This window comes from Aquila chrysaetos, chromosome Z (assembly GCF_900496995.4).
Source record: "Aquila chrysaetos chrysaetos chromosome Z, bAquChr1.4, whole genome shotgun sequence".
In the NCBI taxonomy this organism is placed as follows: Eukaryota; Metazoa; Chordata; class Aves; order Accipitriformes; family Accipitridae; genus Aquila; species Aquila chrysaetos.
In genome coordinates, this window is record NC_044030.1 from 4,515,221 (window position 1) to 4,541,301 (window position 26,081).

At 38.1% G+C, this 26,081-nt stretch overlaps 2 long non-coding RNA genes across 21 annotated transcripts in view; one reads left to right on the forward strand and one right to left on the reverse strand.

The window, feature by feature from the left end:
- Window positions 1–17,028, forward strand: part of LOC115336894 — a 129,804-nt gene extending 112,776 nt beyond the window's left edge. For 9 of the 19 annotated variants that reach the window (XR_003921962.1, XR_003921963.1, XR_003921965.2 and 6 more), the window contains 3 exons: window positions 11,626–12,655; window positions 12,962–13,033; window positions 13,719–17,028. This is a non-coding gene — a long non-coding RNA (uncharacterized LOC115336894). Of the gene's footprint in view, window positions 1–6,734; window positions 6,793–11,625; window positions 12,656–12,961; window positions 13,034–13,718 lie in introns of all 19 variants that reach the window. The other 10 variants (XR_003921974.1, XR_003921977.1, XR_003921979.2 and 7 more) reach the window with 8 other exon arrangements.
- The window catches only part of LOC115336897, a 33,802-nt gene continuing 15,700 nt past the window's right edge, over window positions 7,980–26,081 (reverse strand). The window contains exons 2-4 of one of the 2 annotated variants that reach the window (XR_003921983.1): window positions 11,337–11,461; window positions 11,150–11,264; window positions 7,980–8,185 (exon numbers count right to left, since the gene is read on the reverse strand). This is a non-coding gene — a long non-coding RNA (uncharacterized LOC115336897). The remainder of the gene's footprint in view (window positions 8,186–11,149; window positions 11,265–11,336; window positions 11,462–26,081) is intronic. The other variant, XR_003921984.1, reaches the window with a different exon arrangement.

Consider the following 26,081-nt stretch of genomic DNA (forward strand, 5'->3'; position numbering starts at 1 on the left):
TAGATTGGCTCTGTGACCGTTACTGCAGAATGTGGTCAGGCACCAAAATTGCAAATGTCCTTTTCTTTTCAATTTCCCCCCTTTTCCTCTCAGAGAAAGTGGGGCCCTGACATTGTGGCATTTCTTTTGTGCTCCGACCATCGTTGTTTCAGACACCTGTAGAAATTCTCAGGGGAGATTATGAGCAGTCTGGTTAATTCATTTTTCAGTTTGACATCCTAGTGCATCGGCACAATTGCTTTGTAAAAGGAAGTTGCCAAAACTGACTCCTCTAGGCAACACCTGGAGGACATCAGCAACACCAGCAACATTTAGAAAATGCACAGTGTGGGCACACAGAGCAGGAAAACCAACTCTAAGAGTATGCGCTTTCAGAAAGCTGAATGTGCCTGTGGGTGCACCTCTCCAGAAACATACATTTTATTGTCAAGGATGCTAACTGGGCACTGATGTTTGTGAGGATGATGCTCACTTCGTTATGAAGTGGAAGAGTGGTGGCTCACATGCCAGCTGGTCAGCAAAGGCTTTCCTCCTCATTTCTCTTATAACTTTTGCAGTTTTCGTGACTATGGATTTAATGCTTTTGCTTAAAGTATGACATGAAACATCCCTCTTCAAGTACCACAGCAATCAACTCCTCCCCTAACCTCTAACTTCCCCCATGAAGTAAGAGATCCCCAAGATCAGTGTCTTAATGAGGCATATGTAAAATAAGAAAGCTTATGTACTTTATAAATCAAGCTTTACTGCCCCAACCCCACCAAACTGTTGCTTGTACATATTACGTATCAGTAAGATTTCACACTGTTTTTAATTCAAAGGGATCATCCAATGTAGAGTTACTTTTTTTGGTTAAATGTACATCATAAATATACAGGATGACATGTTATACATGAGCTGATGCCACAGTGAGGGTCTGTCTTTTTGCACTGCCAATTTCTTACTGTATGTCTGCAGTGACTTGATGTTGCATGCATCAAGCTGCCATCGATGTTTTACCTTCTACCTCCACAAAGGCAAGGCAAAGCCCTAACATACACAGCTCCCAGGTATGGCCTTTATTTGTAGCTGACCTCACTTTCTTCCCTGGGCTGGGGCAGGGTGTAGTGACTGAAAATGGACTTCAGTGAGGTGGCACAGATATCTGCCAGTGGTTAATTAAATTAACGGTGTCCATCTGGATGGGTTTAACTCAGAATTTCCTTACATTTATGGATTGACTGTGGAACAACATAATTATATAAATGTGTTTTGACGTCCAAATTGAGGACACAGGTATAATCCTTGACTTCGTTACATAAACCCACACATTTTCAATTAGTAGAAATGCAAGCCCATTTTTATGTTTGTAAAAAACCCTCTTTGCTTAATAAGCAAGTTCATTTTATCTGTGCCAAATAATTATTTCACATTTATAAAATATGGGCTCTGAAAACAGTCCTCTTTTACTTCAGGTACAAAATACAAATGAACATTCTTAACTCCTAGTCTTTTTGGGTTTTGAATAAATGTTGATCTCGCAGGAGGACAGAAAGCTGCTGGCTATTATTTTCTCCTGCTTTTGCTTTATGCTGTATTTAGCTTTATTGCTAAGTAATGGATTCTGGGCATGCATATTATGGCATATTTTGTTAACACATAAGATGAAATATCCTAGTCTTCGAATCGCACCTATTGTAAGCTTTAAAAATTATGAATGCTCTGTAGGGGAGAACAATGTCTGTGCCCATTGCAAAACTTTCATTGCTGGTGAAAACTGAGCAAAAATTAACTTGACATCATGAAAGTGCAAAGCATATTAAGGAAATTAAATTATTTGCATCAATTCTGGCTATATCTGCTAAATATTTTCTAACTGTTCTAAGAAAGAAAAACAGAAGGCAAACTTGCAATGAATAGAAACAATAATGGTCAGTAGCATGTACTGCATGTTTTTTGAATGGAAAGTAATTTATCACATCTGAAATAAAAGCTGTTTATTCTTGTGTTTTACTGTCTGTAACAATCTTTACAATTTATCTGTGAAAAAGTGAGAAACTGTACCACCATTAGCATATGAATACTTGACACATCAAATTGGTTGTACAATAACAGAAGGACATTTGCTATTGGTGTATGCACACAGACAAAGCAGCCATTTTGGGGGGTGGCGGGGGGAGAAAAAAAAAATTAAAAATGAAATGGTGTGAGTGTTTAACCCGTTGTCTGTCTCTCTGGTTTCACACAGTGACTTTGATGAGGACAGCCCAGCAGAGTGGCTGGAAATTCCTAAAACAAAAAAAAAATGCGTGTGCAGATTAAATGCTGGAACAAAGATCATATGTGTTGAATTTGTATTCAGATGGTAGTGGATGAGATGATGCAAGTAATGCAAGAAACTGGTCTGGAATAAGTGATTTTGTGTGTTTCTTACATGTGCACCCTGGGTGGGGGGAGTACAGAAATGCGGAGGTTGTACAGAAATGAACCATTGCCTACGTACAGTTTTATTTCATGGCAACAGCATTGTGGGCCTTGGGTCAGATGTGTGAAACTATTTCTCAAAGAAGCTGCATACATAATTGAGGCCCGAAGAAGGGTTCTCAGTTGAAGTTGCCAGGCTACATTCATTTCAAAAGCAGAGCCATTTGTTATCAAATTTAAATTAACTCTCTCAGCACTGGATGCGTAATTTAAAGAGCAGCTTTGCAGACCATACTTGCTGTCTGAGGAAGGAGGAACAGTGCCTGCTCACTGACAGTAGTGTTAAAAAAACAGTCAGTAGTTAAAAAAAAACCAAAGCAATGATTTCAGTTTTAATTTGGGAATAAATTAGTAAATCAGTATTTGCTGCTGTTTTTCTGCAAGCACACTGTGGCTGCCTTCACCAATTTTTTTCAAATTTTATTTTAAATGGGGCTTCAAGTGTTTAAAGATACAGATTAGCAACTCAAGATATTTGTATTTTTCAGCCCCACATGACCTACAACAGCTGGGTGTGATCCTGTAGCCTTTACTTGCACCAGTAATCCTTATGGATGTACCTGCAATGTGACTTCCATCACATTCAAGAATTACTAATGAGAGAAAAGATTGCACTAATTGTTACAGTTTATTATTTATTTCCTTGAGCATCCCAGTGTGCTGTGTGCTTTCTGAGCAGAGGAGAGATGTTCTTGCCCTAGGAGTTCACATGGTTGTTACAAGCAACACACAAGGCTTGATGATGCTGTCTCTTAAGTAGCAAAGGGCAACCAATAAAAGCAAACACCCCAAATCACAAACATCCATTTACCACATTGATCTGCTTTCACTGGGCTCATGTCCTCCCTGTGCTCACTTTCAGTAAATATTTTAGCAGTTGAGTGCCAATGGCAAAATATTTGTGGAAAGCAAATTTCATATCCTGAAAAGAAGTCTGTTTGCTAGAAACTCTTGGTGCGCTTTCTTGATGGAGATGTTGGACACTTCTGAGCTCAGCAGGAACATATGTGTGCTTGAAGGTAAGGTGCTTTGGCCCAGATACTTGAGGGTCATTCCCTAACCCTCAATGAAATCAACCACCTTTGAAGGAAGATGCTCTGTTGTGTAGAGGCCAGAGTGATCATTCAAAACTTTACAGCCATAGCTCCAAAAATAAAAGAACAGGTACAGCAGTTTGTGACTTCTCCAACCAAAGGCAACTGATGATGTCAATGCAGGTTTTAAATATTGGTAATGAAGGCATAGAGTAGGAAAAAAAACCAACCCCAAACCTACCTTGCAATCTGCTCACAGATATGACAAGAGATGAAAAAAAGGCTAAATTTATCAAATAAATTAAACATCATTAATTATTTGCTCTGTGTAGCTTTAAATTAGGTTTACTCAGGCTAATCAGCAAAGATGTGCCAACAATTAAACCCAACAGAACATCCCAGTCATACACATAATGTGTGTGTGCCTGAATGTGTCATCATACAGTGTGGGTGTTTTGAGCAAGAAGAAAAAGATGTACCTACTTTTGTAAATGGTTATTTTTCAGTAAATTCTCTTTCAAAGTATTAAAGGTTTGATGGTTTAGAGCTTTTAGACCTGAATTTTTTACCCAACTTAATTTGACATTTCTATTTTCATTTCTCTAATAAATTGGAGCCCCTATCTAAGACTTTTACTATGATGAAGCTTAATATGCTATGATAAATATAGTATTCTTAACTATCTCTGCTTTTCCCTCTTGAAACACAAGCTTAGGGCACTTAATCTACATCCCTTCATCAACATAAGATGCTGATTTGTTAGAATCAAGTCAAGTCTATTGTAGCTGTTGACAGATATGCTGGTAAGACTGAATTTCATCTTTGTAGTCTCTAGGTTGAGAGAGGACTTTGTTTCAGTAAAGATGACAAGAATACTACCAAATACCGTGCTGCCACATTAAAATGACTTTTCCCCACAAAAGTGGACAAACAGCATTTTAATTATTCATATATGTAAAGATGTAACTCATTTGTTTAAGCAGTTAGTAGGTGACTACCCCAAGTTGCCTGCCACATTAGCGACTGATCCCTTATGTAATCTACAAACATCTTCTGAAAAACAGGAGGTAAAGATAAACTGTCTTTAAAAAACAAGGAGAGTAAAATTGCAGAGCATAACATTTACTCTTTGGTTTTTCTAAAGATAGATAGATCACATATGTGTGTCCCCACACAACCCTGGATATTAGTCTAAAACTACAGACCATTTGCTTATTTAAAGCCTTGTGCAGCTAACAATACTACAGAGCTAGTAAATCCCACCAAGCACTCTTTGAAAATCTTGTTTATTTACTGGTGGAAGTGATGGACCATCCTTGTGTATCCATGACAACACTGAAACATGCCAGAGCAGGACTAGGTCTTTTCTTGCTCCTGCAATATGAGATTAAAAGTAAGAGGCTAAATCTTATTAAATAGCAGAAGCTTTTCAAAAGATAAAACATAAAGTTTATGGGAGCATATGATAGTTCATGGTAATATATTTCTGCTATTTCAATGCTTTCGTTAGGTTCCTCTGTTGAGTGTAAATAGTACTGAATGGTGAACATACCAGGAAAGATAAAACTTTGCAGTTCCTCCTGGAGTTTGTAATACAGCAAAGTGATTCAACAGCATCAAGCCTGGATTGCTAAGAATATCCATTTTAAAGGGTATTAAACTGGTTCATGCTGTAATTTTTATCTTTTCTTGAAAGGTGTTACAGGTTCTTTACTATTTTTCATTCTCATGCCGAATGCTTTGATTAAGAATGTTACATGATCCAGTGGATTAGTAATGTAATTGCCTATTTATATTTACAAATCCATGCATTTTCTTGGTGCATTTGTGTTTGGTGTGCAGTTGATATGTTGGACCGATATGATTGAGTTGCAAATCATGTGTATGTGGTGGAATTTAGATACAAAATGAAAATTCAATTCTTTATAAGCCATTGTTTTTCTTACTGTTACTCTTGATTATGTTACCATTGCCTTGACAAAGGTTGTGCATTTTTAAGGTTTAGAAAAGCACCTTGAAAAGTTAAATCACATTAATTCTGTGCAAACAAATCTATGCAATAAAGGAAGAGTTTCTTAGCTAGCAGTAATCTCCAGCACAATATTTATCTTCCCCTAACATCTTAATAAACAACACAGTAAGCCAAATCCTAGCATAGGTTTCTCAGCATTCATAGATTTAAATGACAAAAGATTTTGATTTAATTCACCAGGTGTCCTCCAAGTATATTGCATTTTCCAGACACATTAGTATTTAAGCTAATGTCTAAAGTACAAGGCTAATGTTACCTACATTCTGATCGCAGGAGAAAGAAAGTTTTCTGGTTTAATATTAAGTGTGTTACTTGAATCTGTCAGTTAATTCACTAAAATTAGAGATGAAGTCCTGAAACAATCACTAAGCCTTAGCTGAGACCAGCCCATCACTGTACATTAAAAAATAAGGATCAGGGTGTGGCAGCTCTGGAAATTATACAGAAAACATCCCTTGAAATGGATGGAGTAACTTCTTACTGGCTTTCAGAATAACAGCAAAATAATTTTTTTTTTTTTAAAAAGGATAATAGGAAGAAATAAAGGTCAGAAGGAGCCTTGTGCTAATGGCACCAATCTAAGTGACAAAAATTTTCATTTTTAGCAGAGAAAGGAGGGGAAGATGGGTCTCCCTCAGACTGGATAAGTGTTATTCTGCGGCTACCTTAACTGTGTGGCATCTTCAGTGTTAGAAAAACAATATTTTTCAATATTCCAGCTTTGATATTGGTGCCAAATTTCGATCCAAACAATGGTGCAGAAAATCCTCTTTGCAATACCTTTCTCCTTTTTCAGGTCAGGCTTTGTAGAGCACCACTGTAGACCATCACAAAATATTTCTACGTTGTTGTTGTACAGAAATGTCAGCGAAAACGCCTAAAAAAAAAACCCCAAATAAAGGCCTGGTCAAAACAGATGTCTCTGTTTTCCCCATAACACAAGGAGATAGGAATGGAATAGACCCCCTTTGAACAATGCTGGTCACTCTGGTATTAGCATGTAAATATTATTAGCATGTAAATATTTCATACAAGAGCATAAGTTTCACAGACAAGTAGTTTCACTAACTGACCTCTGATGATCCAGTGTGACTGGCTGTAAGAGCAGCCTGGTAATAGTGTTGGGATATTTCCCTCCTTTATGCTGATTGACCAGAATTTAGCCAGAAGGAAGAAGCTCTGAGTGATTTATTTGATTTTTACAGTTAGAGAGGAGTGTGTCTTTTTGGGGGACTGCAGGGAAGAACGCTATACCTGTTGCAGGTAAGCAATATTACAACCCATGAGTGATCTAGCCAGGGAAAATGATAATTTGTTTTACTTGCCACTTCAGTAAGGTCCCTTACTGGAGTTTGTTCAGACTGCATAAAATGCAGATTAATCCTCCGAGCACAAATGTCGTTTTGGATTTGCTTGCTCTGCATGCAGACATCATTTTTAACATTCAGAAATGGCCAGAAGTAGGTTGGTCAGGGTGATCACCAACCCTTGGAGGATTTGCTTCCAGGTATTTTTCCATCTAGTGTGAGAAAATGTGTCTTTTGGCTCCAGCGGATTTGGGATTCTGGTTAAACAAGAGTACAGATCTCGTGCTTTTAAGATTACTGTCGGGTTGGAGGGAAGACAGCTGAATGAGGCAGAGGCTGTTAACTAAGCTGGCAGCAACTTCCCAACAAGTGGCTATGATGATATCGTGCTTTCCCAGTTTTGTTTTCACTTTAATAGGTGTGTGTAGCTTTTCGTTATTTGGTATAGAGTGTGCAGTTCCAACGCATTAGCATTTTGTGGAATTGTTTCTTTCTTGTAGCTGAGCTGGGATATTTTAAAATCTTCTACAGCATCTATGAATTGCCCAGTATACTTTTGCACACCCTGCAGATATATGTTGTTTTATTTTCAGCAATGTTTGTCTAAAAATTCTTAATTGTTTAGCAAGTTCAGCTGCAAGAAGGGTTGATTTTATCAGCTATATTTATGCATCCTGAAATCAGATAGCCTTAGTGTGTTTGCACAATGACAGTAAATGATAGTTTGTACACAACAGTATGCAATTTCAACAGTAGATTGAAATGCAGACAGGAAACCCATCAAAAAGCAGGCAGCAGATTAAGGGAAGAGTGAAATATGTTACAAACTAAAATTTAAAATAGATGTCTCAAAAGTACTTTCTGAAAATGAAACATATTTTAAGACAAGATAACATGTTATGGAATTTATATGAAATTTGAAGCCAAATACCTGAAAACAGGCATATCGACATTCATGACAAAGCAATCTTCTCACAGTTCCTCTTTGCATCTTCTCTCCATGTGAGACTGCATATGCAGGAAAGCATTGTGGAGTTCAAAATCCAGTTTCAGAGTGCAATTGTGAACATCACAGCCATGCACACCAGATATACTAACTACAGGGAGAGACATGTTAACCTCAAACTTAATTTAGCCTCAACCTGAATTTCCACGTCTCCTTTTACCTGTCTTTGCTTTACCAGCTACTCTCAGTTTGCAGCATCGTGCCGTCCTTGTGCAGGGCCCAGGGAAGGTACGTGCTCAGCATGACCCTGGGCAGATTTGACTAAGCTGGACAACTTTGCCTTTCAGGGAGCTACAACACTCCAGCAGTGCAGGGCCACTGGCTTCAAAACAGTTTCCATGACCTGCATCGAATGTCCAGCAGCCATTCTATTGCAATTCAATTGTTTTAGTACCCATTAACAAAAAAAAAAAAAAAAAAAAAAAAAAAAAAAAAGAGAGAGAGAGAGAATGCTTTATTGAAATAACAGATTGAGATTACATTAAAAAGTCAAATAAATACCTTAAAGAATAAATAAGGTGACACTCTTACTTGCAACATATTTCCACAGATAGGCATGCCTAAGTATGGAGCAGTTTTAGGTATTACAATTCAAATGCAGGAATGGGGCAAAGTTCAGGTACTTGTACATAGAATACTGTAAATTATATTGTCTAAAAGTGAGGTAGGGCAGTGGGAGCAGCAAAGATAAAGAAGTGGGTGATAAACCTTCGTTTTTTATTAGTGGTGTGAACAAAGTTCAGAAAATAATAATTATAGAAAGAACTGCATGGTCTACGGTTCTCTCCTCGTCAAAATATTTTTACTGCTTGTTTCCTCAGTGCGCCAGCCAGCAGGGTGGCTGAGCAATAATATCTTGTAAATAGTGGAATTTCTCACTCTTATCAACTGTGTTAGAGCAACTTAGGAAAGTTTTACTCAAATATATCCTACTGACAAAGTTCAGTGTGAGCTTTTGTTATTCACTGAAAAATATAGTTAATAAACAAAAATTGTGTAAGTGGCGCTTATTATTTTGTTTGATAACATCCCATTAGATAAAATGTTTTAAAAGGCCTCAGCTGGTATTATGTGTTCAAAAAGGAAGAGAACAAACCAAATTTATTTACCAGAGTCCAGATGTTGTTAGTATGCACATCTGTAGCATTTAGATGCTGTTTGTATGCACATCTGTAGCATTTACATGGCACAAAAACATCAAAGAAGTTAAAAACTTGGCTTGTTAGCTGCAATTATACAGTTGCAGATCTAGAACAAGTATAAAATCTCAGATTACCAAGGAAATATGTAAAACAGTGATTTTCAGCTTACATTTTGTTTGTGGGATGATGTTACTGAATCCGCTAGACAGAGTCAGTGATCCCTTTTCAAAACTGGAAGCAGTGTAAAGATTATTTTGTTGAACATTGCTCTGCTGTTGACATCATTGACTAGAAACATAAGTCACAAGATGCTACCATAAATTGAGTTGCCATTATTAGCTCTGGGCACAAACTAAACTGCTAGCAATAGGTAAATCATAAAAACATTTATAGATTCTATTTGGCTCAGATGAGCATCCAAAAACATTTTGGGTGGATATTGGGATGAACCCACGAAGAGGTCAACGCATTTCAGCTGATGTGCAGGGGCTGAACTATGGACTTGCAGGGGCTGAAAGAGGTTTCCAGGGCATCCAAAAACAACCAAAGGTTGATTGAAGCAGTTGTTTTCACTATTAAAAATTCTGATATGCTTGTCCAAAGTACATCCTTGACATAAGGGTCCTGAAGTGAAGGGTAAGTGTCATACACATTTTGCACGTGCTAATCTGATAGCTACATGGTTGACTATTGCAGAGGATAATCATAGACAAACCTGGAAAGCAATGAATTGTTCCGACTGACTAAGCATGTCTTAGAAAAGAAGGAGCTAATTACAGCTGTAAACAGTGCTACTCAAAACAGATCGGGGCAGGATATCTGCTTCACAAATGTGTTTGTTAGGTTGCTCCAGTTTTTTTCTTTTCCAATTGTGAAAGACACTGCAAGTCCTTCACTACCTCTAAGTTCATAAGAGGTGAAATCTTATGTTCTTACATCTGGTGACATTATACCTTTAAGATTTTGCCAAATTCTCCCTGTATTTATGTAAAAGTTGAAGGTTTTTCTTTAGAAGATGTTAGTACTTACTGGAGGCACATTTTAAATATCTTGTAATGGTCTTAGAAACCCCAAATATGCATAGCCAAGATCAGTTTCACTGTATAATGCAAATAACACCCTACAAAATTTGATAAAAAAGGATATCCAAGTAACTTTCATGTAAAAAAAAAACCAAAAGCCAGTTTTCTGTCTTTCAAGAAATTTCATAAGGACTCAATGTATCTGAATTTACGTTCAGATCACTGCTGATAAAATGCTATTTTTCCTTTTCTCAGTGCTTAAAAGTAATCTATGTGCAATTTTAGTTTATATTGAAAGTTTCTTCTTACAATTTTTTTTCCCAAAATTTCCTTTGTGTTCATGTTCTCTTTTTGGTCATGGAATACACAGAATTTCAGTAAGAAAAGCAATTTTGAACTTCACAAGCAATTTTTTTTCTTTTTTCAACAGATAGTTTTATTATACTAAAGTTACATTTTGTAGCAATGGTTATAAGAAAAATATGTAAGTGCTTTGTTATATTTTTAATTTGGCTGACTGTATTTACAGAAGGATTCCTTACAAAAGGATAAGGACGTGACTCAGTCAATCAGGATATAGGAAATTTTAGTTAATTTGCACATAATATGATTTCTTAAAAGTGATAGGACAAAGTGTTTGAATTTAGTTGCCTAGAATTAGGCAGCTAAAACCATCTCAGACCATTCATAACCAGTCTAATTTTAAAATCAGCCAATTCTCCTCATTTCCATTGGATTTGTAGAACATATTAATCAATTAGTATTTATGATGTTTAACTGTGTGACCTATTTACTGTACTCATAAGAAAAATTTAGTCCTGACCTGGCCATCTTATGAGACTGCATGTGTTCTTAATCAGTTTAATTATTATGGACACTGTCACCAATAAGCGAACTCTAAAGTGGCTAATAGCTTTATCTGCATGTTTTCTGAATATATTCTGAATACTAGCCCAAGTTGTACTATTTTACAGTAGTAAGTCTAAAATACAGTGAATTATAAAGCTTGCAGAACATATTCAACTCACTGATTAACTTCTAAAGCATCAATACATCACCTGCAGACTGCAAGACCCAACATCGCCCCTAGAAGAAGCTCAGTGAGATAATTAATGATATTGGTATATATAAACATGCACTCACACTGCTCTTCTTGCAGCTGTGACTTGGTCTAAGTTCAGTGCAGTTTTTCTTGATTTACCTCCCTCTGACGCAAGGCTTCACAGTTATGTGACATGAACGTGTTATCTGCATTAGTCTGAAAATAAATATTAGGCTAAGCAAATGTATAAAAATTTGTCTTCAGACTCAGAGCTTGCAGGGTACTCACCTCCCTGAGTTGTCTTCACATACCATATTGGGCACGTTGTCTTCTGCAGCATCAGATTTAAAATGCTTCACTGTACGACACTGCATGCTTCGGTAATCTGCACGTTCGCTGGTTGCTTTTTCAAGCTGTATGAAAGCAGTATGTATACATGGTCTATTCAAGCATCTCACATGATATGTCTGTTTAAAGCTACTGTTTTTCTCTATACCTGCCCATAGTAGTAAATTACAGCTACTTTTTTTTCTATACAGTGCTCTTAAATATAATTATCTCTCTTCATTTTTTATAGGGGAAATGGAGTTTAGAACTGACTCTCGACACTTGATGCACATTTGGCAGGAGGCCAAGGTGAATCACAATAAACATCCAGAAGAAAATGCCAAATACAAGAAAATAACAGCAACTTAATATGATTTAATACCAATAAAGTGGTTAAGGTTAGTGGAAACAGTCCTTGATCTTTTCGTCTTCTAATAAATTAAAAATGATTTTATAATACATTATAGCTGGTGTAGCTCCTTCCAGCTAGGGCCATCCATCACAGCCTGGGTGGAAACACTGCCTTCTCTCTGTATGATGGCAGCCAAACTGTTGAGGAAGGTTCGTGGCAGAGGACAGAGGGTAACAAAGACCTACACGCTCTGTTCAGGAGCCCATTCCTGCCATTTTCTACAATTTCCTTTTTGTTCTTTTATTGAAGCAACAGGTACCAGCTCTTGCTCTAACATGCACTGTGATGCAGCCATCCTATCACTCCACACCTCCAAAGTGGTTTTGGGTCCCGGGATGCAAAGACTGACCTTCAGCCATGCCTAGCAAAACTGGTGGCACTGAGCAATGCAAATTGTCTTCCTGCACCACTTATTGAGAGACCCCTGTGGCACCTGCCTCTCATCTCCTCTCACCTCCTCACATTTGAGTGTTTCATCCTAAGGAGTCACAGCAGCTGAGGTACGACCTCACGTCTGATGTAGACTTCATTGCCCAAGCCCTCCCCTCTTTCACTGCCCGACCCACGGCTGCTCCCTTCCCGGCTCAGCAAATCTGAACTATTTTATGCAGAATACAGACGCTGTGGACTGAGGGGGTCTCCCACCCTGGGGCATGTGGTGGTTAGGCCACCTCCTGAGAGGCTGCAGGAAGGGATGAAGCTCCGTGAGGTGAAGGTGCAATGTAAGCCTGTGTTTCCTATACTCCCGTTGAGCTACCAAAGAAAACATAGCAAAGAACAGGTGGGAGGTACTTCTGACTCCAGCACTGGTTTTTGTCATGTCCGGTCCAGCAGATGTTTCCCTGAAGATCTCATGAGATGGACAAAGGTGAGAAAGCCCAAAAGGCTACAGATCATAGTTTGGGTTGGAAGGGACCTTTAAAGCTCATCTAGTCCAACCTCCCTGCATCTTCAACTAGATCAGGTTGCTCAGAGCCCCATCCAACCTGGCCTTGAATGTTTCCAGGGATGGGGCATCTACCACCTCCCTGGGTAACCTGCTCCAGTGTTTCACCACCTTCATCGTAAAAAAAATTCATCCTTATGTCTAGTCTGAATCTACCTCCTTTTAGTTTAAAAACATTGCCCCTTGTCCTATCACTAATAAAAACTCTGTCCCCATCTTTCTTATAAGCCCCCTTTAAGTATTAAAGGATGTGAAGGAGACCCTTGGCTGTGCTGCAGTAGACTGTTGAGAACACGCATGGTAAGTACCTACAAGGTTTGGTGAGAGGCACCAAATTTTAAACTGTTCTCCTGCTTATGCATTTTAAAAGACATCTTACCTAACGCGTTTCTCAGTTAGTTGCCTCTGAAGTAATGACGTCAGTGCTGCTATGATATCAACACCGTGAAGAACATTTGACTATAATTTACCGTATCTTCAAATGGAGAATAAAATCTAAAGAATTATTTATATTGAGTTAACAAAATGATCCCCCAAAGATACTTAAACTTCCATTTAGCTCACCTGATGTTTAAAATAAGGTGGCAGGCATTTATGTTCACACATCTGCCGCTTGATCTAATCACTACCATCATCATCATCATTGTCTCACATGAACATAATTACTCTTTATTTAATGTATAAATTTAAATACAATCTGTAATGGCATTTTAACAACTGCTGGGAAGTAAATGCTTACTTTCCATAGCCTGGTTTAAATTATGCCAGCAAGTAAGTACACACTGCGTAAGGATGGGAACTGTGATTTTACAGAAGACAGGTGTTAGAAAGCAAAAAAACAAGGAAAATTGTTGTCAGTTTGCCATAGAATTAAACACAAAACTGATCTGGCCTTAGCTGATTTTGTGTTCTGTAATGAGCAAGGAGGTTAGGCTGGACTCACTGACATTTGCAGATACCCCATTTCATTGATTTGTTGTTTCAGATGAAAATCACATAAAGTTTGTGACTCCTGGCATCAAGATAAACTTAAAAGTTTTGGCTCAATTCTGTTTTCAAGCTTTTACACTGCAAGTGTAAAAATTTAAAAATTATAAACTGTGTCAGAAACCTGAATAAATCAAGAACAGTTATGGAGACAAGTCCTTCCAAAAATCAAGTCTGCTGCAAATGGAGCTGATGAATATCTGGAGCAATGCAGTGTATGAAATGAGACGAGCATTTCAGATGGAGCTTCCACAGGCAGATGTTTGCAATCACAGTTTAATAAAACTAACCACCAGTTGTAATGTGACAAGTAAAAGATAGCTCTCTGTAACATGTTTAACTGTGACTTCCAGCTATTCAGAGCCTCTCTTTTTAAAAAAGCACCACAATGTGTAAAATGGTGCTGTTGCTTGTAGGTTGCAGGCACCTCACACTGTTTGCAGCAGTGCAGCCTTTCCATACTCCTGTGATACAGGGAACCAGGGACGACATGTTTTGCAGTGGAACAATCTGTAAAGAAGAAATACATGTGCCGCCTAATTGAGACCGACTGGCTGATACCAAGACAAATCCTACACCATCTACCTGTTGTCTACTCTTCACTGGAGCTGTGTAAAGCTACTGAAATAGTCATCCAGTTTTGGGGTTGTGCACTTCATTTTCTTTCCCTGCTAGAGAAAAATAGGGCCAGATGCTTAGGATGGGATAAACCTGCATCGCAGCTGTGTAAGGTGGGAAGGAAGAACATTTTCCATTAAAATCCTGCTAGTAGGGAAGTGGAGCTCTTTGCTTCCAGATCTTATTAGGAAGTTAGAAAAGGTAAATTATGGGACTATCAACATGGTGTGAAATGATGGAAGACAAAGTAAGAACAGGTACTGATTTCACTCTCACTATTTGGGTTAGAGGAATGCTCCTCTTGCCTTCTTTTCCTGTGGGATTGATGGGTATTAGGAAGTAGTCTCAGTGCAGTTCCCAGAAGAACCCGATTTTAACTGGACTTGGAGGGAACCACAATTATCCCCTTGAAACTTCAGCGGGCAATACCAGATATGTCATTAAGAAAGTTCCACTAATATTGAGGTATCCTTGCTCCCTGGAGCAGCATCCAGAGAAAAACAACCCCTTAAGGCTACGAGGTGTGATGCCTGCACTCCTGGCCACTGGCTACCTCTTGCTAAAGAGGCATTAAGAAAACTCAAATCAACATTCTTGATCTGTGCTGAAAATTGCATGATGTTCCACCATCGCTGTGAAAGAGGTTATTAGTTCTGCAAAAGCTACTATATAATTTCATGGAGACATTTCCCATTGCTGAAACACATTTGAATGAAATTAATTTCTGAATAAAAAATTAACTGAAGAATTTAATGGATGACACCAGAGTCAAAGTTTGGCATTCTGAATTCTCTTCTTTTTGCCTTTTAAAAAAAACATGAATGAAAACATAGTTCACTCCCACCCTCTTTTGTGTATCTTTTTGTTAAGTATCTATATAAATGAATACCTACGCAAATGTTAATGTGATTATCACCACCATCAGAAAATGTTTTCCACATCTTAAAACCAATTCTTTTTTCTTTGCTTTTCTTAATATCTGAAGTGGAAAGTCAGTGCAGAAAGATAACACCTTAGTCATGGATCATTTTGTTTGACTTCTGTGGAGAGAAGCAGTTTACTTTATGGTATTTATCTTGTAATAAAGAGTTAATGCTAACTTTGTTTTGTTTTGTTTTGTTTGTTTTGTTTTACTTTGGTTTACAGATGAGGTATCTTAGCTGCATTGCATAAAAGCACTTTAAGATGGATTACTGAATACTGGGAAATACATCTACAGTTCTTAATTTTTTGGAAACAAAATATGTTAGCAGCAAAAAGAAAACTTGGTTTTTATCTGCATCACAGAATATTCTGAAGACAGTAATTATTGACAAACTGTATAGTGAGAGGTGTGGTTTGCACTGCTCTGGGGCCAGGGAGAGTTCTGCTTTTGGACAGCACGTAGCATAAAAAAAATCCTTGAGAGGAGGCACCACCAGAGTGTAAAATAAGTAAAAATCTGATTCTCAGTTTACTTCTAATTTTTCTTCAAGGATTCATCGATCATCCCCAGCTTTTGAGCAAATCAAATAAGGCACATTTAGCACACGCACTGTTTCTTGTGCATGCAAAATTGCAAGGTGTGTGTTTCTTCATGCTGGAGTACAGTTCTTGAATCCTGAAGTCAGAGCCACGCAGGGAGAACCTGGAGAGTGCTCAGAGACTACTAATTTAAGTGCATCTTCAGACATATGCATTAACCCATGCAGGTCTGAGTACTTGACTGGGTTCTTCAACTAGGAGCAAGTCTACTGAGTTGACACAGAGTTAAACTAAACGGAAGATGAAAAAGGTTCAAAATACCCTTGAGATGCATGTACAACCACTGCACCAAAATATTTATTTATTTGCTTGCTTAGGATTTAACAGTAAGTTTTACTTAGGCCCTTTCATTATTTACCTATTGCACTGTGTACTGGAAATGCAGCTCTTCTGTTAAATTCCTATTTGCTTACTTTCTTGCTTGCTTGCTTTCAGCGCCATGGGCCCTAATGGACAAATCAGTTAAGGACATTGTTTCATTCTAAACATATATAAACTTCAGAAACAGGCTGATTTACAGCCAGTGAGAATTTTGAAATGGAAATCAACAGAGAAAAGCTATGATCAGTACCTAAAGCATGATTTTCCTATTTTATATTATTTATAAATTATAACTTAAAATTAAAACCCAATTTGTTTCTATGAAATATGGCTATGTATATTTCATTCTTTAAAGGTTTCTTAGAGAGCTATCTATCTTCATCTTCTCTATGAAATTACTGTTTTTTCAAAACTTCCTCCTTTATCCTTGTGTTTCTTATGCTCAGCAATAAAATTTTAGCTTTATATTAAACAAAATGTAAAATTCAATGAAAAAACCCCTTAAAACAGTTTCAAGTCACTTGTATTTTTATTGCTATTTTACATTAATTTTATGATTATAGAGTTTAGCTTTTCAGAAATCCTGTAGATCTTCTGCAGACAAAATCTTTGTTGAAATTGCATGAAACAAAGATTATAAAACTAAGCTGTGAGATTAGCGCTGTGTGTGTGTGTGTGTGTGTGTGTGTGTGTGTGTAACACAGCCCCTGATCATTTTTAATGCCATGTCCTGCTGGCTATTCAGAACACTTTTTCCACCAATACAACATAACTTTTGATTTATTTAATGTATATGTTTTTCCCAATTTCCTACTAAAATAAACTGCTCATATTGCTTAAATACATCTCTTTGGTTGGAGTCCTACTTAAAATCTTTAAATTCTTTAAAAATCCCATTTCTAGGCCTTTCAGGAAGTTGAGCTGATGAAAAGGCTCCTCTTTTTGATCTTGATCTATTTTAATCTGGGTATTATGGTTATGGGTAAAGTCTAAAGTTCTGTGCAGCACCATCCTGTAGTGATAGAAGAATCAAAAATAGCACAGCACTACTTACTTTTAAATAAAGGGTTTTTTTAAAACATTTGGGACCACACAATATATGACCACAACATGCTCATCACTGTCATGTAAATGGCTTTGAGAGCTGTGAATTTATTTGCGTGTATCACAACTGTTTTGGAAACAGTGTTCAAACCTGCCTGGTGGCAATGCTGGAATATGAGGTGTATTTGGCATCGCTTCTTTGCAGCCAGGGCAGAGCTAATTTCTGCTCAGCATTCATTTCAGAGAGAAATGAAGCAGCGTGGACTTTCAGTGGATATCAGGCCTGACAGCCTTGCTTTCTTACACCTAAATTAATGAGTGGAATTAATAGTTGGTGCACTGAGCAAGGTGTATTTAGCTGCGGGTCCAGCTACATTTCCATGCGAGTGACTGTCGAGGATATCAGACAACTGCAGGTCACAGTCAGGAAAAGAGGAAAATCTGCCTGTGGACTACCATCCTGCTTCCCATTAACTCCGAGGCGTTTCCCTGACCTCTAAACCCTCGAGCTAATGCCAACACAGTGCTGAGCAAGGAGTAAACTGTGCTGGCTAAAGGGCTGCTGAGTCTTCCTTCCACTTTTGAAGAGAGAAATCAAGGACTGAACTGTGACTCTAATATATACTGCCTCTTCAGAGCATCTTTCATGGGAGCTCATTTAACCCTGCTTGCTTAGGAATAATTCATGGGAAAAGTGAATCTCGCTCAAGATTTGAAATGGATATTGTGCAACAGAAAGCAAAAAGGCAAAGACCGCAAAATTTGGACCTTAAGTGTATGCATACAGTAAGAGTATTTGAGGGCAAAATTAGTCCCACTTTATTTAACAGACAGCCAGAAGACAGATGGGTATGGGTCTACAGCACTGATCATCAGCCTACTAGGAGGATGAAGGCAATACCACCAATATAAAGCAACATGCCATCATGTAGCTGTAGAACTTACTTCCATTTTGTGCCACTCTGCCATATGAGTCAGTCCCAAACTACTCATTTTTCATTTCCCTGTTCACTGTTGTTTTCATCTCTGTGCCAGTGGATTGAAGAGTTAATAAAATTTCACTGCTACAAGAGGTCATTTCACAACTAAAAGCAGCAATTTGAAGTAGGAAATGGAACAAAAGCCAAGGACATGTTTAATGAAGTAGCATTCTGGATGTACTCTTTGAAGAACATTTGCAGAATTGTTTGATTGCTTTAGAGCATGCAGGAAACAATAAGCCCAACACAGCACTAGTCTTGAGTCTCACAGTTGCATTCAGCTCAAACGTCACCGTTCCACTTGGAATTACAAATAAATCTGATACTGAATTACCTAAAATCATGGAAATGCTCCTGTGTATTTTGCATAGCAAAATGCTCAGAAAAACGGTGCTTTTTTCAGCCTAAACATTAAGAAGGTAAGACTTGAATCTGCCTATTCATATTAAAAAAATTGCAGGCTTCACCAGTCTTAAGACTGGTGAACAAGGTGTCTTTAAACAGTACAGAACTGCAATTTAACCACATCTCACACCAGTTAGATCATTACATTTTTGTCTTCTAACAGCAACTGTAGAAGAGTATACTTAGAAACTGTCAATATTACATTGTATTGATTTTATTTAAAAGAAGCAAGCTGGTGTAACTGGCTTTGCATGTCAATGTGTGGACTCCAGTGCCTACCACTCAAGGACAATGCTCATCTCAGCTTCTAAATTTCAGCATGCAACATTTGGAATTCAATCTTTGGTCCGATTATTCTTGGAAAAACAAGAAAACATAGATATCTAAATGCATTGGAATTGACTGTGCTGCTGGAGTGTGGTTTTGTGTCAGTCGTGTTGCCATCAATGGGTGTCAATCAAATCAGATATCCTAAAGAGCAGCGGAAAAGATAAAAAGTAGATGCTAGTTCTTTTCTTTTTTATTGAATATCTCCAATTAATACAATTCTGCAATTGATTCTTGGCATTCTTCTTCATTTCCCAACACACTAATAAAAAAAATTATAAGCTCTGTTTTTCCTACACCCCTCATGGTGCTGCATGGATGCTATACCTTGAACTCAACATACAAATTCTGTGGGGCAAGTAATGGTGGGAGGCAAATTCATTAGAGGGAAGAAAACAGAAACATGAACAAACTTTAAAAAAGACTATTTAAAAAGTAGCTTATGTTATTTTTTTTTCCCTGCTACATTTCTCTTGATTAGGTTTTTGTTTTGAAAGCTTAAGAGGTCTCAGTGCAACTCAGTTTTGCCTCCTGCTTGATCCTGCAGTGAGACTACAGCATCTGTGGTACTTTGAAGCTTTTGCTAGAGAAATGGTGAATGTTGATATTTGAACTGGATAAAAGCCACCAGCCCCTGTACCCCTTGACTCCTCCAACATCTCAGATAAATTGTTTCAACCAACTGTCTAGTACCTCAAGGTAAATTTCATCAATGCTGATGACTTAAAACCAAGTAACTTAATCTAAATCCTCCCTAACCTGCTCTTTCCCTTCAGTAGCTGGAATTTTGCCCTTTCAACATGACTGCTGGCCATGACAACTGATTTCAGCCAAGTAATGACTGAAAAGCAAAACCAAACGAAACTCTTTTGTTGCTGGAGTGTCATTAGTGTATCTTTCTTTCCCCTGAGCAGTGAATCAACCCTTCCCTTTCTCTTCTGTCTCACTACTACTGTTCTTACAGAACACATTCCAGCTACCTTTTATGTCCCTGGTGACACCTGAACTCACCTTGTGCCTTAAGGACATGACAACAGCTTCTAGTGAGTCATATCCATCTGGCCTTTTATCCTGTCTCCAACCAAGGTCAATAGCAGGTGTTTAGGAAATAGCATAAGAACCAGGCAGCTGTGTATTGATTTTTGTCAGCATCTTGTGGTTGAAGAACATCCTGACCAAGAGGTTGCATCCTTGCATGTAATAGTTCTGGGTAGATTTCCCCACCTTCTCCCCTCATGCCCAATGAATTTTCCCCATAATTTAAAGGTATTTTTAGCATACACAATACTCCTCAGTAAAGTAGCAAAACCACACACTGTCAGAAATAACCTCCATCAGTCTATGCTGAACCTACCACACACGAACCTATTCAATGTATTCTTACTGTTTACCAGTTTTCTCTTTCTGGTCCTTGATTCTCCCATGTTTTGCCAATTTGCACTTCTCTAGGATGTGCCAGCTCTTATGCCTTCTTTATGCTTCTGTGTAGCAGAGTTAACCCAACTGAAGTTCCGTTCGGGATGTTGACACCACTAGACTTCATGTGCTCTCTTGTGAAGAGGTTTGGGTTTGATGAGGCAGCATCTTTGATGAGGCAGCATCTTCCAACTCTCCTCCCTCTTTTCCCAAAACTCTGAGTGAAAAAGGAAAGTTGTGAAAATTAAGAGCATTTTTAATTGTAACTCAGTGTTGAAACAAGAACCTTAATTTCCCTTTGACAATTATCTCCATATGGAGTAGATGTCACCTGTTTTGCAATCAGAATGAGAGGTTTTTGCAATCAGCATGCATTTTGTAAATCACTGCTGAGGCCACAAGACGAGAGAACAATACCTCATTCAAGTGAGGGCAGTGGGTTCAGAAGAGAGATACCTTGAATAAACTTAGAGATGTCAGCTCAGGGTTTGACACCAATGAGCTTGACACAGATTAATTTAGCCAATGAAGAAAGAAATTTTTCCATATTTAGCTCCATGATGCCACAAGAAGGCAGCTACGAGCAACAAGCCAGTAGCGTAACACCAGCTCACTGAGCAGGGCTGAAGTCAAGGTGTGTTTGGGGAATCAGAGCCAGTTGTAGCCATCAGCCTGAGCACAGGGCTTTTATAGGGGATGTTTATAGATAGACACAGATGTTTCCCCATCCCTGGATTTCCTTGAACACCCAATAAGGAAAAAAAAAAAAAAAGTCGGTATTGTCCTATAACCGATTCTATATCCTCACCAGAAATAAGCAAGTAAATCCCAAACCAACACGTCTTTTCTTCATTGATCCAAAACATGTATTCTCCACATAAATAACAGTTTCCTTTTTATTATTCATTCCAGCTGAGTGGACTGCTTACCTGGCCACATAAATGTCTTCAAGTGGATAAAAGCCACTTACTTAGCTACAAACCACGTACTTTGTAAGGGAAAATGAAGGAAATTCCAGGAATAGTTTACAGGCAGAGGTTGTGCTCCTATGGTTATCATTTTAAGGAGGATAGTTATCTGCTTGGTTTTGCATTATGTCCCCAGGCATCTCTGTGTGTGTGCATATGTAGGTATTAATAAATGATAAGTTTATAAACAAGTGCATGCATGCCAGCAAAAGCATGTGTGTCTATTTACATATGTGCTTATGTTATATAAAGTCAATTTTTCAGACCTGGAAATGAAGAAGCTATGCATCTTTTTTTAATTGTAGCATCAGTGCAATGTCCCCTTGTTTGCACGTGCAGTTTTGTAGACATAGTTGATGCAGTTTAGACCTTTATGCTGGGATTAATCCCTACTAACTTGGGTTACCTAACAGTTAGGCATTATCAGTTAGAGAGATGCACCTCCAGAAATCAGAGTTCAAAGAGGTGGGATCATTTATCATCTGGATGCTACACAAGCACCTTAACAGCTTGCTTAAATTGGATGTCTCACTTCAAGACAGTTAAAGTTAGAGGAAACAAATCTTTCTGCCAGCTATTTGATTGCTGTTAGACAGCTCAGGAAAATCATCTGAGTATGCAAATAACTGGACGGAAAAAAATGAGAAAGCAGGGTAATATCACTTGTGCTCTGGTAAAAACATATTAGAGAACTGCAGAGTCCAGGCAGAGCTGGATTTCTGGCCTCCTATAACATGCATGTGTTGCAAAATTGCACACAATACGTTTTCAAAATCTGTATACAATACCAGCTTTCCTTTATGTGCATCTGTTGCCACACCCATATTTAAGCAAAAGCGAAGAGGTTTGCAGGTAAAAATGCCACTGTTGGTTTTAATGGGCATAAACACTCAAACATGATCTAGCACAAATGACTGGAATTGTTAAAATGTACCCATTGCTGTTTGGCATCTTCAGACTGCCAGTGTTTATGAAATAACTACGAAAAGTGCAGAGCTGTTTATTAAAATCTTGTAGGATATTTTCCTTCACCAAGAACTACTTTATTAAGAAAATATTTGAATATTTTTATTTTAAACAGTGTTGCTAATACTCCTCAATATATTAAAAACTCACATCAGATAGATAAATAATTAAAATGTGCAATTCAAAGAAACAAACACCCCTCTCAACGCTCTGTTAATTAAATTTTAATGATGTCCAAAAATACACAATCTTTTATCTAATGCTTTGACACTCTTTCAGATGACTGAATCAAGAGAAAATCCCAAGTCTTCCTTTCCAAATGGTGGGAAAGCAAATGTTAACCTGCTGTGAGAAAAACTAGTCCTGCACGTCAACATCACCCATTGTTATATTCATCAAGAAAGCTTCAATTCCAAAGCTCTTGATCCAGCTCTTTTTATAAACACTCAGTATACAACACAAAACAAAAATAGCTAAGCCATTACCTCAATCATCAATGATCTTTTAAAAGACAGATTATTTAAAGTATCTCACCCATGGAAGAGAATTCTGTATTTACAATCATTTATATTGCTACATAGAAATTAACAAAAGATTTCTTCTTTATCTAGGTGTTTAGACTGTGATCATCAGTGTGGGATTGCCCTTAATGACTTCCCTTCCTTAGGGAAGAATGGAATTTTGTCTGGTTTGTTCACAGTAATTTCTGAAAGTTAAGGCGCGAAACAATGTGCAAATCTGATTTGCGCAAAATAGCAGAATTACAGCTCTGTTCATCTTTGGAAATTATTGCCTGAGTGATGCTGCACGTGTCCATATAACTGAAGACATGTTCCATAGACTTTGCAAAAATATAACATAAAAGACAGTAGGAAATAAAAATGCTCATTGCACACAGAGCTGTGTATATAACTATCTTCAATCTTTACGAGAATATTCATTGTTATTTGTAGGGTTTATCTTGAAAAGCATCATTTGAGGCTTTTTTTTTTCTCCCCTGCTGGAAACAGACAAATGTGAAATGTTTTAGCTGTACATGCTGTATCTCCCACTCCATTGTGGAGAGTGGCCGAAGGAACCATGAACACGTAAAACAGCTGTGCCCTATTAGCAATCTGTCAGATGGTTGCAAGCAATATATTACCAGTAGCTTTGAACAAATGCCCACACCCTCAATTCTTCACAGCAGTCTTGCATGCCCATTTTATGAGCAGATGTGTTATTGTAATCACACACAATGCAGCCATTCAAGAAGGAAAAAAACCCAATCCAAATGAGAAAGATCATCTTTTTAGTTGGAGTGGACTAGCAAAATCCACTTCCATAATATAAAAAAATCATTTTTACATGGATCTAAGGAAGGATTTGAGGAGGGATGTCTCTCCAGGGTGACTTGCCCAGGCACAGTGGCAGAAGAGACACTTAATTTTGGAGATGGCCAACTGCAGTCTGGAGATCCTTGTTTTCTCCTGCTGACTGTGACTGTCTCCCTTCTGGATTTAAGCTGGAGCACAGGGAGATGAATCCCACTTTGGACCCGTTTGCACCCATGCGAGAGAGTCAAGTACAGTGGGTCACCCAAGACAGGCTCCTCGGCAGGGCCAGGCATCTGCAGCGAGGGAGGAGCTGGTCACCCCAGACTGCCCTCGTCATTAACGGGCACTCCCAGAGCGTGATTCATACAGCCTATTTTAGATGCCTACCTTTGCATGAGAAGAATTATTGCCAAGAATTATGCCTGTGTTTGGCCAAATGATCCCCACTCCTAGTTTCCCTTTGGCCAAGGTGACATCTGATGGGTTGCAAATTTAAAAGCCATCTATAAAGTCCTGCATTTTCCAATATGATTAAATGTTTTACTCTTTAAGGTTTGTGAATTGCATACTGGTTGTGGTTCAAGCTCTGATCTTGGCAATTTAGCTGCAGATTCCAGTGGAGCTCTTGCATCAAAAACCCAGCTCTCCTCCCCTAAAGTAATTCAGTGCTTGAATGACCTTAAAGCAGCTAGAGATAGCAAAGTCCACAATAGTGTCAGTCAAATGCTGTTGTGGCATTTATGATGGAGAATGGGACTATCTTTGTTACTAATGCATATTAAAAATTGTATTTAGACTTGTTACTATGAGTTCATGATGGACAATTTCTTGTATCTATTTTGCTTTTATGCTAACCTATGATATTTCGTAACGGGAGAGGAAAAAGTGTGGGGATTACCTGTTAATTCTTAAGTACTCACACACTGCCCATCAGTATTACAATAACTCTTAAAAACAGTTAAGTATTCAAAACTGGGTGATTAATTAACTGCAAACTTTGTTTTGTTGATGTTTGAAGACTTTTGTTTTGCTAGTGGGACTCTTTTCTCTGGCCTATTTGTGTTTCACATGAGAGACTTATTTTCCTGTACTCTCTGACAACACAGGAAATATATTTATATAAATGAAAAAAAGCTCGTTCAGTCAATGGCATTTCAAACAAGAAAGCAGAGGCTGCACTTTGGAGCTGTACACAAGCATAATTTGAAGAGGTAACAATGAACTAAACCATATTTACACAAGTGTTTGTAATAACAGCTCACAAGCTTCACAGAATGTTTTATTCCTATTAGCTCAATTGCACAATTGGTTTGTTACCTGGTATCTTACCCAAACTATAAATCTTCCTGCTAGATAGAAAATCTAGTGCATTTTGCCATCATCCTTCACATTTAGCACACGTCTCCTGCTGCTGTACTGGGGGGGGAAGTAAAATCTAAGGATTATTTAAAACATTTCATTATTTTTTAATTCTACACTAGACATTAAAATTAAAATGAAAAGCCTTGCACCTTATATTACTTCATGAGCTTTACAGAAATTGTCATAATTGTGGGGGGGGGCGGGTTTAATGACTGCTTCTTGTAAAATACCTTTGGTAGTGCAAGATCAAAGCAAAGCAGAGATGTCTGCTACAAGATGATAATTCAGGTAAACACACTCAATGGTAAAAATGCAAATGTTGAAATGTGATTGACTTTGCTTCTATTTAATGTTTATTTTCCCTGCCAAAGCAACGACAAGTTCAAACTAATTCCAGACCTGCTATAAAATAAATCGAAAACTACTGTAAGTCAACTCGTTTCCATTTTTTTTTAACTTAACCTAGATCTCACATGGTAAAACACTGCTCAAAGGTTTCATTCAGTCAGTTTTCTATTGTGCTCCAGGAATGTGAGAAAGAGCTCAAAAAAAATTAGCCTAGCTATAAATATTTCCAAAATAATACTGTCATCAATTAAAATCATATGAGAGCATACCATCCCTGTTTCCTATATGACAGCAGCTCTGACTTCTGCCTGTGCAGTGCAACTTCTAATTGTGATCCATCCTCAGAATTAAATTTTTTAAATCAGCAAAAGCCCCTGTGTGGGAATTCTAAATTTGTGAATAAAGAAACCCCGCAGAGCTGGACACAACCCTGCACGCAGGAAGGTCTTGCTATACCAGGCTTCGTGCTTGGAGGGGGGCTGGGAGGAGGGGGGGCTCCCTGGTGGCACCTGTGGCACAAAGTGGGGGGTTCCCTGCCTCTGCAGGCTTTACAGGCTGACTTAAAGCAGTATGTGCCACGAGACACGATATCAGCCATAAAAGGGGGAGGAAGGAGCGCAGGTAACACTCGCAAAATCCTGCGATGTCATTTGCCAATTTCACACCATCCTTTTTTTTCCTGCCATGCATACAGTGCCACTGCAGAGCGTTTCCCTCCAGGACCGCTCTGGAGTTATCTCAAAGGTCTTATTTTATTTCTAAGGAG